Source organism: Mauremys mutica, chromosome 3 (assembly GCF_020497125.1).
Source record: "Mauremys mutica isolate MM-2020 ecotype Southern chromosome 3, ASM2049712v1, whole genome shotgun sequence".
Taxonomy (NCBI): Eukaryota; Metazoa; Chordata; order Testudines; family Geoemydidae; genus Mauremys; species Mauremys mutica.
In genome coordinates this window covers 69,751,512-69,771,602 of record NC_059074.1, presented here as the reverse complement: position 1 = coordinate 69,771,602, position 20,091 = coordinate 69,751,512, and the positions used below count along the sequence as shown (strand labels likewise).

The following is a 20,091-nucleotide window of genomic DNA, read 5'->3' as shown; positions in this document are numbered from 1 at the left end:
TTTTGCGTTTGGTTCATGTAAGAGTACATACTCCTGTTTCAATCCTCTTTGTCTGACAGCCCTCTGCAACTAATGCCAAATTTAGCTATAACAGAGACAAGGTGAGATCATATATTTTATTGGACCAGCAAGCTTTTGAGCTTCACAGAGCTCTTTCTCAAGTCTGTGAAGCTCAGGAGCTTGTTGGACCAGCTTCTGTTGGTGCAGGGGACAATAAAAGATATTACCTCACTCACCCTGTCTCTCTCATATCCTGGTCTGAATACAGCTACAACAACACTGCAAACAAACTTATCTCCTTCTATAGCAGTGATAGGATAACAGATAGACAAAGGACATGTTCTGAAAAAATGTATACAATTATAATACAAATTATTTTCTGTCAGAAGATTTGCAGCAACAACAACATTGGGGTGAAAGAACAATTTCACCTTAACTGCATCTATAGTCAAAACCTTTGTTTTAAATGAAAAAAATATATTTGTTTACAAAATTCAGCAAATAAACACTGAGCCATATTCAGCTGTCAGTTATCCTAATTTAAATCCAAAAAACCCTCTAACTAAGAAGAGAATATGACCCATTGTTTGAAGAACAAAAATACGTTCAATTACTTCTTAATTCTTTTAATGGTTCCTCCTGAAGGGTAAAGAACAAGGTATTCCAGATATTCAAATAAAAGTACTGTTGTCTTGTCTGTGGTTGGCAGGAGCTGTACCTGTATTATTACACTTGTACAAACAAAAACCTAGTGCTTTGCAGCATACTACTCACAGGGATGTATTGTGACACTGAACGACGCCAGAGGAGCTGCAGTAAATCCTCACAAAGACAAGTGTTTGCAAAACATCCTCTGGTGTTGGACCCTGAGCATGAAATGAATGACACGCACAACACAGGAGCAGCTGAGACACCCTCCTCCCCCGTGCCCACTCTCACTCAGGAAGACCAATTTACATGTCAATAGCTGAATCTCCAGGGCCCATTAAGTTAAAGAATTAGGGACTCTCCAGCCGATCTGGTCAAGCAAGACTGGCTGAGTTGCTCCTGCAGCACGTCATTCTCTCACGGTTCGGGGAAGGGGGCTAGAACCAAGTTGTTTCTACAGCATATCTAACCAACCACGTAAAAATATGTACAGTCTGTTTTATCACATCAGGATTTGTAAATAATTTCTTAATTTGGTGTACCTAATCTTTAGCATATACCATGTATAACATGAGTATCTGCTTCAAAAGTAACAAAATGTCAATACATTGAGAAAGAGAGAGATGTACAGGTTAAAAAGGTGATGTTTCCTTCTTTCACCACAATTTTTGTACACTGGAGCAGCATCATGAGTCGGATGACCACATTTTCAAAGTGAAAAACCAAGACAGTTACAGAAAGGTGGAAGGAACGTGGGCAGCCAGACAGGAGACTATTTTGGTGAAGGGCCAGGGAGGCGTGAACAGGAAGGCTTTGGCCGTTGGAGGTGCTCATGTACACCGGGGAGAGGGCGAGGGTGAAGAAGCCGGGGGCATCATCTAGACGCTTTGTGGAGAAGACCGAATGGCAGCACACAACAATGAAAAGCTTGATGGCGAGTAGACCTTGAGGAACACTGGTGTTTAACCAGCCTATCAAATTTTAACTGCCAATTGGCTCTTTTAGGTGTCCACAGCTTTCAGATGGATGCTTTACAATAACAAAGTAGAACACCTTTGCCATAAAACTAATACACACTACAAGATAGGCCCTGAAAACAGGGACATTCCCGTTTTCTCAGACACTTGCTCACCCAACTCATGAAATAAACTATACATTATAGGTGTTAGAACTAGGGGAGCTGCACCCGCTGGCTTGAAGTGGATTCCATCATATATAGGGTTTACAGTTTGGTTCAATGGTTCTCAGCACCCCCATTTATAAATTGTTCCAGCATCCCTGCTATACATCCCACTGATTAAAACATTGGTCTATGCCGGGACTCTGAGCTGGATTTCAATACTGTACTTCTAAGGTGTAGTTGAGCTGGCAAATCATCACAGGAATGGGCAAGGGTTAGGGTTTTTTTTGGTTTTGTTTTTGGAAATGGAAAGTGGGAGTTCAACGGATCATTATTCATCTGTGAATGAACACAATTAGTTGCAGGGGCTGGGGCTAATTGGAGAGCTAAAGTAAGCATGATTTCTTATTGTTGCAGCAGCTCTTTTCAACTATCATCCTCTCTCTAACCTCTCTTTCCTTGGCAAAATCATCGGAAAGGTAGTGAAAAAAAAAATCCAACACCTGGCATCTGCTAATATTCTGTGCCATTTGTAACTGGGCTTCAGACCCATTGCAAGTCTCCTTTCTACCCTTTGCTGCTTCCATATGTTTCTCTATACTAGGGTAAAATAATTAAAAAAGGGTAGAAAAAAGAAGGTTCTCACCGCTATCAGGAAAGACACAATTGCATCAAACAGTAAAAGCTAGTAATTGTAGAGGATAGAGAATTGTGGATTTTAATGAGCAGGTGAAACAAACATAGGGGGTTTATCTCCATGAGAAAGATGCACTAGTGTAAGTTAAGATGTGACTTTAAACTGATTTAGTTAAACTGATGCAAAAGGCTGCATGGACACTCTTGTGGTTAAACCAGGGTTATTCTGGTTTAAACCAGGGTTACTGTGGTTTAACTTAAGTTGATTAAGAATAGGTTTAAGATAAACTATGAAAAAGACATTTTGAAAATGAAATAAGTGTCAGCATATGGGTTTGCATCAGTTTAATTAAACCCTGGGTTAAATTACTATTTAAGCTAATTCAATGCAGCTTTCTTACACAGACAAAGCCAATATAACAAAGCTTTCTCATTTCCAGGAAAAAAATACCTGTGTACCCAAATGGGATCTCATACTTGTGTTTCCTGTGCCTCACCATGGATCTTTTACATGTGATGACAGCAAGCACTCATTTGCTGCTCTCTCCGTATGATAATGCAGGGTCCCAGGGCTGCCACTGTCTCTCTTTGTGAATTTTGGGGCTTTTCTACCCCTCCTCCTCCTTTGTTTTCCTCTTAGCAAGGAGCAAATTAAAGTTTTGGGACATTATTATTTCCATAGTCATTTTGCATATGCTCATGGGTTGGGGCCCTACCAAATTCATGGTCCATTTTTGTCAATTTTATGGTCATAGGATTTTAAAAATCGTAAGTTTCATAATTTCAGTTATTTAAATCTGAAATTTCACAGTGTAGTAATTGTAGGGGTCCTGACTCAAAAAAAGGAGTTGTGGGCAGTCGTAAGATTATTGTAGAGGGGTTGTGGTACTGCTACCCTTACTTCTGTGCTGCTGCTGGTGGCAGCGGGACCTTCATAGCTGGGCTGTTGGAGAGCGGCAGCTGCTGGCTGGAAGCCTAGCTCTGAAGGCAAAGCCACTGCCAGCAGCAGTGCAGAGGTAAGGATGGCATGGTATGGTATTTCCACCCTTACTTCTGCGCTGCTGCCTGCAGAGCTGGGCTCTCAGTCAACAGCCACCATGCTCTGGCTGCCCAGCTCTGGAGGCAGCAGCGCAGAAGTTAGGGAGGCATGGTACGGTATTGCCATCCTTACTTCTGTGCTGCTGCTGCTGCTGGCAGGGCACTACCTTCAGAGCTGGGCACCCAGCCAACAGCCACTGCTCTCCAGCCACCCAGCTCTGAAGGCAGCGCAGAAGTAAGGGTAGCAATACCGTGACTACCCAAAATATCCTTGTGACCCCCCCCACTCCTCTTTTGGGTCAGGACCACCCAAGTTGAGAAATGCTAGTCTCCCCCGTGAAATCTGTATAGTATATGATAAAAGCACACAAAGGACAAGATTTAATGGGAAGAGACCAGATTTCAGTCCATGACATGTTTTTCATGGCCATGAATTTGGTAGGCCCCTACTCCTGGGACAAAAGAATTAATTGTGATTAGCGCTCTCAATTAATCGCAGTTAACTCGCGTGATTAACTCAAAAAATTAATCACAATGAATCACAGTTTTAATCGCATTGTTGAACTATCGAATATCAATTGAAATTTATTAAACAGTTTGGATGTTTTTCTACATTTTCAAATGTGTTGTAATTGAAATCAAAGTGTACACTACTTTTATTACAAATAGTTGCACTGTAAAATGATCAACAAAAGAAATAGTACTTTTCAATTCACCTCACACAAGTACTGTAGTGCAATCTCTTTATTGTGAAAGTGCAACTTACAAATGTAGATGCTTTTTGTTACATAATTGCACTCAAAAACAAAACAGTGTAAAACTTTAGAGCCTACAAATCCACTCAGTCCTACTTCTTGTTCAGCCAATTGCTCAGACAAACAAGTTTGTTTACATTTACGGGAAATAATGCTGCCCGCTTCCTATTTACAATGTCACCTGAAAGTGAGAACAGACATTTGCATGGCACTTTTGTAGCAGACATTGCAAGGTATTTATGTGCCAGATATTCTAAACATTCATATGCACCTTCAAGATTTGGTCACCATTCCAGAGGATGTGCTTCCATGCTGATAATGCTCATTAAAAAAATAATGCATTAATTAAATTTGTGTCTGAACTCCTTGGGAAAGAACTGTATGTCTCTTGCTCTGTGTCTTATCCACATTCTGCCATATTTTTCATGTTATGGCAGACTCAGATGATGACCCAGCATATGTTGTTCATTTTAAGAACATTTTCACTGCAGATATGACAAAACATAAAGAAGGTACCAATGTGAGATTTCTAAAGATAGCTACAGCATTTGACCCAAGATTTAAGAATCTGAAGTGCCTTCCAAAATCTGAGCGAGACCGGGTGTGGAGCATTCTTTCACAAGTCTTAAAGAACAATACTCCAATGAGGAAACTACAGAACCCGAATCACCAAAAAAAGAAAATCAACCTTCTGTTGGTGGCATCTGACTCAGATGCTGAAAATGAACATGTGTTGGTCTGCAATGCTTTGATTTGTTATCGAGCAGAACCCATCATCAGCATGGACGCATGTCCTCTGGAATGATGGTTGAAGCATGAAGGGACATATGAATCTTTAGCGCATCTTGCACGTAAATATCTTGCAACGCCCGCTACAACAGTGCCATGCGAATACCTGTTCTCACTTTCAGGTGACATTGTAAACAAGAAGGGGGCAGCATTATCTCCCATAAATGCAAACAAACTTGTCTCTCTGAGCGATTGGCTGAACAAGAAGTATGACTGAGTGGACTTGTAGGCTCTAAAGTTTGACATTGTTTTACTTTTGAATGCAGTTATTTTTTTACACAATTCTACATTTGTAAGTTCAACTTTCAAGATAAACAGATTGCAGTACAGTACTTGTATTAGGTGAACTGAAAAATACTGTTTCTTTTATATTTAGAGTGCAAATATTTATAATAAAAAATAAATATAAAGTGAGCATTGTACACTTTGTAATCTGTGTTGTAACTGAAATCAATATATGTGAAAATGTGGAAAACATCCAAAAATATTTCTATAAATAATATTCTATTATTGTTTAATAAAACAATAAGACAATTATCAGGTGTTTAAGGGGATGCTGTCAGAGGGGAAGGTGCCTGGGACTGGGAGGGAGGTGAGAAGATTAGTTGAAAGAACAGGGAGGGAGCAGGAGCAAAGAGATCTACCAGCTCCTGCTAGCTGAAGGACAAGAGAGGACTCCAGTCCCTCAGTAAAAACCACTGGAGATGAGTTTTTTATGTGGTAAGAGTTAAACTACTCACTTCTAGTGGATTATAAGAGTGTAACTCTATTTCCCAACGTACAGACTTTTTTTAAAAAGTGTAAACAAGCTATTTTCTCTAGTAGCTGAGACTCTGTGCCATATTTCCAATCAGATAATATTACAGATGAGTTAAATCCTTCTATACACAAGGATTTGTAACAGAAAGGCTGTCAGACTCAAGTGTAACAACAAGCAAAGCAGTATAAATTGATTTTAGATAATAGAATGTTCAGTGTTAAAATGTGTTTGCTTTACTGTTAATAAAAATTTGAACTAGGAAGGAACCATTCATTTACACTTTAAAAGGCCTAACAAGAGAAACACTTTGTATACAATTTTGCAGTGCAACTACACTGATTTCAGTACTTTGGCAGATTAGAATTTATTTCCTTCCGCAAGAGACAAATCCACTGTTCAAATGATACTTAGTCAAGAACACAAGACAAACTACCAGCAGGTATTACAAACACTAGAAAAAAGTCACATCAAACACAGGGGCAGATGAGAGGTCTAGCAACATGCATCAACCTTCCTTCCTCCTATACTTTCCGTTGTTCATCAGAATGGTGCACATTAGCATGAGAAACAATTTGTCATATACTGAGGCAAAAAGTTTTAAAAGACAGCAATATCCTTCAAATTTGTCTACTGAAGTTGGAGACGTGGCTCTTCATTTCTAAGAAAAATCTATTTTGAAAACAGCACAATAGTTGTTCTGTAGAATCAAGAAGAACGTTAACTCCTTAGCACAGGGACCGCATTTGTATTTATTTGTAGAGTGCTAGTACAATGTGACCCAATCCTCATTTATACGTTGTGATTATTGTTATAAATATTTATAAAGTAAACAACCACAAGCTTTCAAGGATCATAGGAGGAAATCAGACTATCAAAAATACTTATTTCAATTTTCACATCCACTGAGTGTAGATGAATATGTAATCAAACAACTCTCTCAACACTGTAAAACTGATTTAATGTATTTATCTCTGGATGCTCAGTAGTACCATTATACCCATATGCACACAGCTAACAAAATACCTTTTTAACATATGAACATCTGGATCCACATGATCTTAGAATACAGCTTAGAATGAGTTTAGTAGATAAAGAATTACATATTACAGGCTGTAAAATCATTGGGAGGTAACAACAACTTGCACTCATAATTACCGGAAAGGAACTGCCTCTCACAGGTGTGAAATCACTTGCATAGTATCTGTGCAAGGAGAATGGGAGACTGAGCTCAGCCTTTGATAAGCTGGGGTTGGTGGGGAGGCAGGGAGATTCCTCCCCAACAACCAAGGAATTTGGACTTCCCCAGAGGGAAACCCCGCCCTGCTATGCCTCATGCTTAGCTGGTTCAGTGTGGAGCTAGCTGAGTCCAGAGGGGAAAGGGCAAGGGTCTTTGAAGAGAAGCCTCCCCGTATGGACTGGGGGGCAGTAACTTCTTTTCAGTGCCCCTCATCTACAAACACAAAAGATGGGGGAGTGGACCAGCCGGTTACCTCCAGAAGCCTGGGATAATAGGAAGGGAATCAAGGTCACCAGGCCACCCAACATCATGGGATGTGCAGCAGGTCCAATCTTGTTCTCAAAAATTACACTGTGTACTAGTGTAATAAAAAGCTTTAGAACATCTAATGTTATTGCAGTATTCAAACCAAACAATATGGAATAAGAAAGTATAATTTTGTCCTTGTATCACTGGAACTCCTGAAACTGAATTCTTCGAGAATCAAGGAAGTATTTTATGGAGATGTGCCAAAGTGTGGTGTTACCCGTGCACAAGGCACTCTTGAATCAAACCAGCTTCATCAAAGAAAGCTGCTCAGAAAGGTAAGGAGGAGCAATGAAAATAATTAAGAAACACAAAGACCATTTTATGGGATGCCTCTTTTATTTACTGGGTGATGAACTAAGCATTCCAAGAAAGCAAAGCTCTCTACTAAATCTTTTGGCCTTTACACTTACTCTAATCTGAGGGAAATAATTAATACATGAGCAATCTTCAAAAATGTTCCCTGACAAGTAAAACAGAATGTAACTGTAATAGAACCTATGAAGAAAGTCCAGAATCTTTAAAACCTTAGCTAAGGTTAAGGAAGAAAGGCGAGAGTAGCAAAATATGGACCCTGAACTTCAGAAAAGCAGACTGACTCCCTTAGGGAACTGATGGGCAGGATCCCCTGGGAGGCTAATATGAGGCGGAAAGGAGTCCAGGAAAGCTGGCTGTATTTTAAAGAAGCCTTATTGAGGGTGCAGAACAAACCATTCTGATGTGGAAAAAGAATAGCAAACATGGCAGGTGACCAGGTTGGCTTAACAGTGAAATCTTTGGTGAGCTTAAACTTAAAAAGGAAGCTTACAAGAAGCAGAAACTTGGTCACATGGCTAGGCAGGGGTATAAAAATATTGCTGGAGCATGCCGAGGTGTAATCAGGAAGGCCAAAACACAACTGGAGTTGCAGCTAGCAAGGGATGTGAAGGGTAACAAGAAGGGATTCTACGGGTATGTTAGCAACAAGAAGGAGGTCAGGGAAAGTGTGGGACCCTTAATGAATGGGGGAGGCAACCTAGTGATAGATGATATGGAAAAAGCTGAAGTACTCAATGCTTTTTTTGCCTCGGTCTTCGCAGACAAGGTCAGCTCCCATACTGCTGTCCTGGGCCACACAGTATGAGGAGGAGGTAAGCAGCCTCAGTGCTGAAAGAACAGGTTAAGGACTATTTAGAAAAGATGGACATGCACAAGTCCATGAGTCCAGATCTAATGCATCTGAGGGTGTTGAGGAAATTGGCTGATGTGATTGCAGAGCCATTGGCCATTATCCCTGAAAACTCATGGTGATCGGGAGAGGTCCCAGATGATTGGAAAATGGCAAATATAGTGCCCATCTTTAAAAAAGGGAAGGAGAACCTGGGGAACTAAAGACCGGTCAGGCTTACCTCAGTCCCTGGAAAAATCATAGAGCAGGTCCTCAAGGAATCCATTTTGAAGCACTTGAAGGAGAGGAAGGTGATCAGAAACAGTCAACATGGATTCACCAAAGGCAAGTCATGCCTGACCAACCTGATTGCCTTCTATGATGAGATAACTGGCTCTGTGGATAGGGGGAAAGCAGTGGACGTGATATATCTTGAGTTTGGCAAAGCTTTTGATAAGGTCTCCCACAGTATTCTTGCCAGCAAGTTAAAGTATAGATTGGATTAATGGACTATAAGGTGGATAGAAAGCTGGCTAGATTGTCGGGCTCAACAGGTAGTGATCAATGGCTCGATGTCTAGCTGGCAGCCAGTATCAAGCAGAGTGCCCTAAGGGTTGGTCTTGGGGCCAGTTTTGTTCAACATCTTTATTAATGATCTGGATGATGGGATGGATTGCACCCTCAGCAAGTTTGCAGATGACACTAATCTGGAGGGAGAGGTAGATATGCTGGAGGGTAGGGATAGGGTCCAGAGTAACCTAGAGAAATTGGAGGACTGAGCTAAAAGAAATCTGATGAGGTTCAACAAGGACAAGTGCAGAGTTCTGCACTTAGGATGGAAGAATCCCATGCACCTCTACAAGTTGGGGACCAACTGGCTAAGCAGCAGTTCTGCAGAAAAGGACCCGGGGATTACAATGGATGAGAAGCTGGATATGAGTCAGCAGTGTGCCCTTGTTGCCAAGAAGGCTAACAGCATATTGGGCTGTATTAGTAGGAGCACTGCCAACAGATCGAGGAAAGTGATTATTCCCCTCTATTCGGCACTGGTGAGGCCACATCTGGAGTATTGTGTCCAGTTTTGGGCCCCCACTACAGAAAGGATGTGGACAAATTGGAGAGAGTCCAGCAGAGGGCAATGAAAATGATCAGGGGGCTGGGGCACATGACTTATGAGGAGAGGCTGAGGGAACTGGGCTTGTTTAGTCTACAGAAGAAAACAGTGAGGGGGCATTTTATAGCTGCCTTCAACTACCTGAAGGAGGATGGAGGCAAAGAGGATGGAGCTCGGCTGTTCTCAGTAGTGGCACATGACAGATCAAGGAGCAAGCTGCAGTGGGGGAGGTCTGGATTGGATATTAAGAAACGCTATTTCACTAGGAGGGTGGAAAAGTACTGGAATGTGTTACCTAGGGAGGTGGTGGAATCTCTATCCTTAGAGATTTTTAAGACCTGGTTGACAAAGCCCTGGCTGGGATAATTTAGTTGGTGTTGGTCCCGCTTTGAGCATGGGGTTGGACCTCCTGAGATCTCTTCTAACCCTAATCTTCTATGATTCAAATAGGAAAAAGTAAATATAGCATTTGTTTAAAAGGAAGAATACCTTCCTTACCTGTTCAGTTATAAATAAATGGTTCCAATTCCAGTTATACAATGGTTGTAATTATATTTTTTTCATTCCAGCACTGGATAGTACGTATCTGTCTGGGTCAGCTGCTGCATTTTTAGCGCAAAGCAGCATCAATATAATATATTCCTCACTTTAGAAACCACAAAACATAGTGGCAAAAAAGCCCCTCAAGTAAAAGAATATTCTCATTATGCAGAAAATCAAGTACTTTGCCTACCGACTACCTACACTTAATAAAAGCAGTCCAGCACATCACTACAGGAAATAGTGAAAGCATTATTTTTGTAGATATGCTAAGATTTTGTTGCACAACTAGCACATTAATTTTGTGTTCTAGATATACTACACATTATGAATCAAAACGTTTGAAGACTATACATAACTCCTATATTCTTATTTCAGAGTTTAAATACATACTCAAAATAATTGCCAAATTACACATATTTCATGTGTTATGGACAAAAAATCACATTTAATTACTTTGACAGAACTCCATTTACACTTCAAAAGATTTGTTTACAGCAAAAAAATCTATTTAAAAAGCAGTAGCTTAAGTATTTATTCTGGAATCTAACACAGAATATATGGCATAGTACTATACTTTCCAATTTGCAAAGTTGTATTTTCTAGATAAAAACACAGCTTTTACTGTATTTTATCTGGCACTTTACCAACCGGAGAGCTCTATAACCCGGCATTTCTAATCTTTATAGGAAGTCCGGTTTATAGTCTGGTTGGTTCAGGGCCAGCAGGCTCCCTACCTGGCTCCACGTAGCTCCCCACAAGTGGCGACACGTCCCTGCTGCTCCTAGGCAGAGGCCTGGCTAGGTGGCTATGCGTGCTGCCTCCGCCCACAGGTGCTGCCCCTGCAGCTCACATTAGCTGTGGTTCCCAGCCAATGAGAGCTGTGGAGGCAGCACGCAGAACCGCCTGTCATGCCTCCATCTAGGAGCAGCAGGGGGAGGTCGCCGCTTGCAGGGAGCTGCCCAAGGTGAGCGCCCCCCCAATCCAGCACCCCAAAACCACTCCTTTGCCCCAACCCCCTTCCCTGAGCCCCCTCCTGCACCCAAACTCCCTCCCAGAGCCCTCGCCCCATACCCCCTTCCTGCACCCCAACCTCACACCCAAACTCCCTCCTCTTAGTTAACTAGAATTTTTCCTTTACCAGCACCCCCCATCCTCCCAACATGGCGGATAAAAAAACTGCTCATTTTTGATATCTTAAGTTGTATATAGAAGGCTTAAAATTTTGGTTTAGTTTCAATTTAAAATACAAAGTTTTCCTTTTTATGTTTTCCTAGAAATATTAGGAAAGTGAAATCTTGTCTTCCTTTCTCATTATTGAGAGTGCGAGAAAGGGAGGGAAATTAGGAAAATGTACCTGTACTTACCTGAAAATTTCCTCTCTTTGAATAAGGTCCACATATCTATTACAATGAGTACTTCAGCATGCTTACAAGCCTGAGGGTAGAACCAGACCTGTCAGTCACTGGCAGCAGGAGACTACTCTGCCTACTGTTCCCTCCAGCTGAGATAATTTCCACAGCAGGTATAATTCAAATCTACTTTCCTAATTTAGATTGTGTCAAATATACTTTGAGGAAAAAGAGAACAATTTATTTGACTGCAGAACATGGTAACTAGCTGACATGACTGAGCTGTGCTGCAATTATCAGTGCTCCTGAAGACTAGACTTTGATGCTTTAGTGAAGGAAGAATATTTCTTGAATTAATTTAAGGAACAAATGTCATGACAGTTGCGAGAACTACCTGTCTGAATTAAAAATACAATTACCCCTTTTGACCAGAACCATTAGGCACAAATTCTCTTGAAGGTTGCTCCAATTAAGGAGGAGAAATTGGTGATGATGGAGTCAGGTGTTTCTTTGATGCAATCCTGTTTATTTACAAAGAATATACATAAAGTCCTGTTTCCGTGAACACTGCAGAAAATGAACAAGAAGAGACAGTTTCTTTGCTCACAGTTCTAATCCCCTTTTCCAGTTAGCCCAAAATCACTCTCAGATTTTCTCAGGGCCACTTTCCCAGTGCTCGTTCTGAATGCATCCTTAGCTTTAGTCTGCCCCTTCTCTGCCAACTTGTCTTGTGTTTTTCCTGCTTCTCTCTTCACAAAACAATAGTCAGAGGAACTCCTCTGCTCACATATGCCATGCAGGTGCCTTTGTCTTTGGCAGTGATGTGTGCCTCTGTTTGCGGTACAGGCCACTATTATTTCAGCTCTCTGGTTCCATAAAGGACGTGTTTCTTACAACGATCTTAAATGAAGGGCGGCAGTTACACCCAACCTACATCATCACAGACACACTCTCTTCCCCATCTCAGCTTTGCCCACTGCCCTGGTGGAGCTTACGGTGGTGACACCCTAAACATCCATCTCAGGCAAAGGCCAAAGCACATCAACAGCAATGCACCCCTGTAAGGATAAGGCCTTTTCCTGTAGCCATATTGTAAGGTCTGAGGCCTTTGTCTGCAGCCATATTAGGAGAGCAGAAACCAGAAAGTCACATCCTCACATTCCATCTAAATCACATTAAAACAATGTAATATCAGGCTGTTAAAAAGGTGATCCTGTCCTAATAGTACACATCATTACCAGATAAAGAAACAGATCTTAAGATGGTTAAAGAAAACTTTGTTTGATGGCATCCTTTCTGGCAAGAAATCACTTATCAACAAGTTGTGGTTGTGAAATCCCTACTTCTTTGTTGTTTTGTCTTTATGGTCTCCATTTCTCTATTGTTTACCTGTATGGTCTCTGTCTGGTTCTTTGATTGTTTCTGTCTGTTACATAACTAATTTTGCTAGGTGTAAATCAATTAAGATGGTGGGGTATGATTGGTTAAAGAATTGTTTTACAATATATTAGGACTGATGAGTAATATTTTAGTAAAATGATTGGTTAAGTATAGCTAAGCAGGACTCAATTTCACTACATAAATTCAAGTATCAGAGGGGCAGCCACATTAGTCTGTATCAACAAAAACAACGAGGAGTCCGGTGGCACCTTAAAGACTAACAGATTTATTTGGGCATAAGCTTTTGTGGGTAAAAAACCCACTTCTTCAGATGCATGGCATATAAACTGGAGTCCAAGAAGGAGAAGGAGACCAGCAGAAGAAGAACAACAAGGAAAGAAAGACCTGAAAGAAGAAGAACTCGCAAGATCAAAGCTGCTAAGAATCCTGCATGACTGTGATGTCTGGATTCTGGTTGCTGCACAAGACTGACCTTGCCTGGCCAACAGGTAAAGTCCACCTGCATGAAGAGGATTGGTGAGCATACACATACTAAACATACAGTGCTATTCTGCTTGGTAATTGTTAATAAATAGAGGATAAGGATATTACTGTGTAAGGCTTTTTCACTGATAAAAGGTCTTGCAAACCCACAGAAGAGTATACCCTGAGCCCTAAGAATTGGGCAAGGGTGGGTATTTAAATTAACCAGATTACACCTTGGGAAAAGTTAGGTGCCTTTTGCCTGGAGCCCTAGGAACTGGGAAAAGGTGGTGGTGCCTAAATTAGCAAGATTATACCTTGAGCCCACAGAAGGGTAAAGGTGGATGCCCTAGCGTGTGTATAACAGAGAATTTTGTGCGGGTAACAACCCATTGGTGTCCCCACAAGATACTGCTGTCTTAAACAAACCTCCTTTGCAATGTAAGCATCACATTTTCCCCAACAGAATTTTTCTCTAATCTTGAACAAGGTTTTTACAACTTCAAAATGTCCAGCAGTTTTAAAATCATGATATAATCAAAGGACCTTTTTCAATGAATCTGATACAACCAACTGATACTTGAACTCATCACCCACCAGTTTTTTCCACATCTCCTACAAGAAGCTCCAGAGAAGGAAGATCTGATTGAGCAGTTGGCCACTGCGGAGGCAGAAAAAACTGGTGGGAACTTCAGGAGGTTGGACATTTCCCTGCTGCCAGTGACAGACAAGTCAGGGTCTGCTTCCAAGTGGCCCATTGTAACAAATCTGTGGACCTTAGCATGAAGAAGAAACGTTTTGGATGAGTCAAAAATACATAACAGCAGCTTTTTCAGCCATTAATTAGAGGGGCAATGATGGTGAGTTCTTAACAAAATGAGTTTTTCTCCAAATTTCTGTTAAATAGGAGCTAACAGAAAAAAAAATAAAGAGAGTTTTTAAATAATGGAATAAAAATCACTTCTCCTTTTCTTTGACCCTTACAATGTCACATAATCCTACTAGTTCTCCAGTTTTCTATAGTTTTCCAGGATACTGTTACACCTTCAAGAATGGAGTTTGAAAGATAAGTTTATTAAATTTAGTTATAACCTTTGAGGAACTTACTTCCAAAGTGTGGTAGAACTTGCCAGTGTAACAGGCACTCACTTCTCTCAGCTGCCTGAAAACGCTCGACACTCAAGTGCCCCGACCTGTTTTTTAAATAATTCCCATTTCTATGCTTACATAATACTTCACACATCTATGAACAAAAACAAATACATTTACTACATACATTACATTTTTCCATTAGCATTTCACATCCATTGCACCATTCGCCTTTCTCCCTGGACTAAATCCATTAATCCTTCTGATTTATCCAGACCAGAGCATAAGGAGTTGTCACAAGACAATAATTAACAACTTCTCCCCCCTACACAAAAGAAGGCAACAAAAGACTCAGTAACAAAGATTTAGTGCCTCAGTGAAAAGCTCTGATTTTACAAGATTCATCACAAACAAAGTCCTTTATTCAGTATCAGTCTTGGCATTTTTGTCTCTCTTTCACACACAGACACTCTCTGGAATGTGTTGCAGACTACTAAGCGAGAAAGAGGATAATTAGTGACACAGCAGAAAAAAAGTGAAAAAAAGCAGTTCTGAACCCAATCCTGCACCTACTGTAGTGAATGGGATTTCTGCTATTGATACCAATGTGGACAATGGTGATATAGTGTACTTAGATTTTCAGAAAGCCTTTGACAAGGTCCTTCGCCAAAGGCTCTTAAGCAAAGTAAGCTGTCATGGGATAAGAGGGAAGATCCTCTCATGGATCAGTAACTGGTTAAAAGATAGAAACAAAGGGTAGGAATAAATGGTCGGTTTTCAGAATGGAGAGAGGTACATAGCGATGTCCCCCAGGGGTCTGTACGGGGACTACCAGTACTATTCAACATATTCATAAATGATCTGGAAATGGGTTAATAATGAGGTGGCAAACTTTGAGATGATACAAAACTACTCAAGATAGTTAAGTCCCAGGCAGACTGCAAAGAGTTGCAAAGGGATCTCACAAAACTGGGTGCCTGGGTGACAAAATGGCAGATGAAATTCAATGTTGATAAATGCAAGTAATGCACATTGGAAAACATAATCCAAACTGTACATATAAAATGAATGGATCTAAATTAACAGTGCTGCAAACCCCCTCGGGGAAGGCTGCAGGAACAGAGTCTTACGGGAGAAGGGATTCCTGTACCGGGAATGGGCTCCCCAAGGGGAAGTAGAACTGTGGGGAATCGGGAGGCAGCAGGTGGTGCCTCAGGAATCCACAGGGTTCTTACCTTTCGAGCTGCTGTATGGAAGGAGAGTGAGGGGACCCCTGGACCTGAAAAGGAAGGATTGGAAGGAGAAAGGGATTTCTTCCCTGAGGTGGGAGCCAATCTCCCCATCAGGTGTTCCCCGTTCAAAGTTACTGGGAAAGCAGCCCAGAACCTGGAGAGAAAGGTCAGGGACCTGCTGGCTTTAGATGTAATCCAGCCGTTTAACAGCCCATGGGCCTCACCCGTGGGGCTGGTCCCCAAGGGAAACAGGATGATCTGGTTTAGTGGGGACCATTGGAAGCATAAAGCCATCACGGTGTCCGATGCCTACCCCGTGCCTCGACCTGGGGAGATTCTAGACAAGCTGAGGGGGATGGAGAACTTGGCCCTGGCGTACACTGATAACATGTGCATCTTTAGCCAGACCTGGGAGGAACAGGTGTCCCAGGTGAAGAGGGTGCTGGGCTGCCTCAAGAAGGTGGGACTGACGGTAAAAGCTGGAAAGTGCAAGGTGGGGAGCGGCTGCCCAAGCCCAAAGCTGGCCAAGGCCAAGATGGGGGCTCTTAACCAAGAGAGCCCGAATCGCACACTCAAGAAAGAGATCTTGGACTCATTGTGGATAGTTCTCTGAAAACATCCACTCAAGGTGCAGCAGCAGTCAAAAAATCCTAACAGAATGTGAAGAAAGTGATAGATAATAAGATAGAAAATATCATATTGCCCTTACATAAATCCATGGTACACCCACATCTTGAATACTGCGTGCAGATGTGATCACTCCATCTCAAAAAAGATATATTGGAATTGGAAAAAGTACAGAAAATGACAACAAAAATGATTAGGGGTATGGAACAGCTTCCATATGAGGAGAGATTAATAAGACTGGGACTTTTCATCTTGGAAAAGAGACAACTAAGGGGGGGCATGACAGAGGTCTGTACAATCAGACTGGTGTGAAGAAAGTAAATAAGGAAGTGTTATTTACTCCTTATAATTCAAGAAATAGGGGTCACCAAATGAAGTTAATAGACAGCAGGTTTAAAACAAACAAAAGGAAGTATTTCTTCACAAAATGCACAGTCTACCTGTGGAAATCTGTGCTAGAGGATGTTGTGAAGGCCAAGACTATAACAGGGTTAAAAAAAGAACTAGATAAGTTTATGGAGGATAGGTCCATCAATGGCCATTAGCCAGGATGGGCAGGGATGGTGTCCCTAGCCTGTTTCCCAGAAGCTGGGAATGGGCAACAGGGGATGGATCACTTGATGATTACCTGTTCTGTTCATTCCCTCTGAAGCACCTGGCATTGGCCACTGTTGGAAGACAGGATACTGGGCTAGATGGATCTTTGATCTGACCCAGTATGGCCGTTCTTATATTCTTATGTTACAGAATTGCTAAAAGGTCTTTTTCTGCAAACTTTTGATACATCCGATAATATTGATCTAGAAATTATCTAGTGAAGTGACTGAACAGTGGGCTCTACTATTATAATTTCAGGGAGACTAGAACCTGGACTTAATAGATTTAAGGAGTTGGACCAGGGGTGAAAGTAGAAATAGGGCTTACTGGTATGGGGCTGGGTTGGGGCCGGCTCTGGCTCCCAGAAGAGGCAGGGCCTCAGGCGGAAGGGGCGGGATGGGAGGGTCAGAGCCAGCCCTGGTCCCCCCTGTACCGGTAAGTGCCCTCCCCCTCCCGCACCGGGGTAGCAGTGGCAGCCGGCAGCAGTTTAAAGGGCCCAGGGCTTGGCCGCCGCTACCGCCCCGGGCCCTTTAAACTGCTGCTGGAGACCCTTGCTGCCGCTGCTACCCCAGGGCTCTGGCAGCAGGGCTCCGGGGTCTATTTAAAGGGCCCAGGACTTCCCTGCTTCTACCGCCCAAGCCCTTTAAATAGGCCGTGGAGCCCTGGGGTAGCGGCGGCGGGGCTCCAGCGGCTATTTAAAGAGCCTGGGGCATAGAGGCAGCAGGAACCCTGGACCTTTAAATAACCCCCGGAGCCCCGCCGCTACTCCAGAGCTCCAGCAGCAGGGCTCTGGTGGCAATTTAAAGGGCCTGGGGTTCCAGCCGCTGCTGGGAGCCCCAGGCCCTTTAAATTGCCACCTGGGGAAGCCCGGCCACCCCAGTACAGCGCACCGGCTCTTGCCGTAGGCTGTACCGGGGCATACTGGCTTACTTTCACCTCTGAGTGGGACCTAAAAACTTCTCTCAATTTCCTTAGGAAAATACTCTCCTTGAGGAGGTCTGTCCTCTTTTCCAGGATTGTTGATTTAAAAAACAAAAACAAAAAAAAACCCCTACTTCTGAAAGCCATGCTGTTGGGAATATGTATCTTTCTCGTCTCCAAGCAACCTCAAGATATCATCATTCAGAGCTGTACTTTTTAAGAAAAGCCTGATCAAAAGCCCATTGAGGTCGATGGAGAAACTCCCACTGATTTCAGTAGGCTTAGGATCGGGGCCATAGAGCCAAAAAGAACAAGAGGTTTCTACTGGGTCAAATATGGTGGCTGAATTTTAAAGAGAAATGGATAACTGTGTAACCCTTCTGCCTGTCTGAGTTGGCAGCAACAAGGGTTGGGTTCAGTATCTAGGGGTTCTGTTTCAATAACACAATGCAAAACCGGCTTGAGCCCCCACCCAGTGAACTGGGACAATTACATACCATCCTCCGGGCGCCTCTAAAAGGCAATACTTCCCCTCTTGCATGCACGGAGTCTGAGTGTAGCAAAATCCTTTTAATAAAGGAGGGAAACAATGCAGCATTATGTTGGGGAAACACCACAAACAGGATTCATAACACAAACCATAAGCAAAAGACCCACTCCCGAGTAAGTTTGGCAGTGTCCTTTTCCCCTCAGGGTCTTAAGTCCAGCAATCCAAAAATCACCCAAAAGTCCAACAACGCAAAAGTCTCTGTCCCTGGTCAGTGCAACCCCAGAGTTCAAAAGTTTATCTGCAGAGTTTTACCTCCCAGGCTGGGTGGCAATGGGGGAGAGGGCATGGGGGTGTTAAGGGGCACCTTACGTGGTCCGAGGCCGACTGCCCCACCTCTCTGTGGGGTTCTGCTGCAGCCTTCACCGTGAGCCGCTCCGCTCCACACAGCTGTCCCGTGAGCCACTCCAGCCATTCTGCGAACTGCTCTGCTCCGCCAGCCGCTTCGCTCCACCAGCCGTCCTGTGAACTGCTCCGCTCCACCAGCCATCTTGTGAGCCACTCCTGCCATGCCGCGAACTGCTCTGCCAGCCACTCCGGAATACATCTTCAGCCCCCCCCCCATTTAACACAGCACTCAGTAATATCAGCTCTTTAGTGATTGCAGCTTGTAGTAGGGGAGCCTCACCACTGGCCCAAAGTGAATTCAGCTCACTAGCCTGTAACTAGACTCCTAATGGAATCAAAATTAGCTCTGATATTCTACAGTGGAGAGAGAAGGGGATGCAGTTGGTGTTTCAGGCCCTCAAAAGGAGCCCATACTATCAGGTACAAATACCTGTCCCCCACCTCTCTCAATTCACTGGGTTGTGGAACCCATGTCCCTTTTCTAGCGAGTGCTACTTAGTTGATGGCGAGTCCCTCTGTCATAAAACAGTTCCACTGTACTTGATTCACATAATCAGGGTAACAACACTTTATTCTTCCTGCCCAATAACAAAGAAACTGGGGATCCCACAGCAGCCAAAGTGACCATTTGGGCTGCTGTGGGCTCATGCTAGGCAGGGTGGGTGTTCCTATGCAAACAAGATCAGCCCCTGAAGTTCTTTTCCACAACTCGCCACAATTCGCCACCAGATGTCAGGGTAGAGCTCATCCTGACACTGCTTACAACTGCATAATCACTAACAACATTTACAGCTGTGCAAGCTACTGAACAGATTCTGACAGACGTTTACGTTCAGCAGTACCTTCCTCTATAAGCTTCCTTTTGTGGAGTAAGGTTCTAGTCAGTATGAGAAAGGGTGACAGAATTTGGTCCTTATATAATATGAGTAATTTGAATCTTATGCTTAGGAATGCGAATTGATCATTTTCATATATCAGGAAGGATTTCCCATAAAGATTCTGCCTCCACGTACAGTGCTATAGTTAAGGTATTAAAATGGAAAATATGGAGAGGAACAGCTTATATATAGCTTTATGTGTAAGGCAAAGTCATGCAACAGAGAATATTAAAAGAAAACAAAAGTACACAGAAATGGATATACAAGAAAACAGCCTATTTTGCTTTATGAATTAGTTGGTTATAATTACAAATGGGAAAGCTAAAAAAATATAGCTGTCAAAGTTCACTCTTGAAGGAGTTAAGTCAATGCTAAGTTTGAAAAGTCAATCACACAAAAATTAGAAACTGCTAGAATTAAGTGATGAAACTTTGGTTCTAGCAATCTTTCTCTAGGGTTTAAATTCAATGCCTCTGCATCATTCACTGTCCACCCTAGACAGTGAGACAGAGGTCCTGTGCAGCAAAGACTAACCAGCTATTAAAAA

General features: G+C 42.5%; 1 protein-coding gene across 2 annotated transcripts in view; it reads right to left on the bottom strand.

Annotated features, from left to right (window-relative positions):
* The window catches only part of ANKRD6 (ankyrin repeat domain 6), a 159,316-nt gene that overhangs the window by 122,753 nt on the left and 16,472 nt on the right, over positions 1–20,091 (bottom strand). The window contains exon 1 of one of the 2 annotated variants that reach the window (XM_045010699.1): positions 775–856. The exons of the other annotated variant lie outside the window; for it this stretch is intronic. The gene's annotated coding sequence lies outside the window, so the exon portion shown is untranslated. Of the gene's footprint in view, positions 1–774; positions 857–20,091 lie in introns of those variants that run through there. 2 annotated transcript variants of the gene reach the window in all.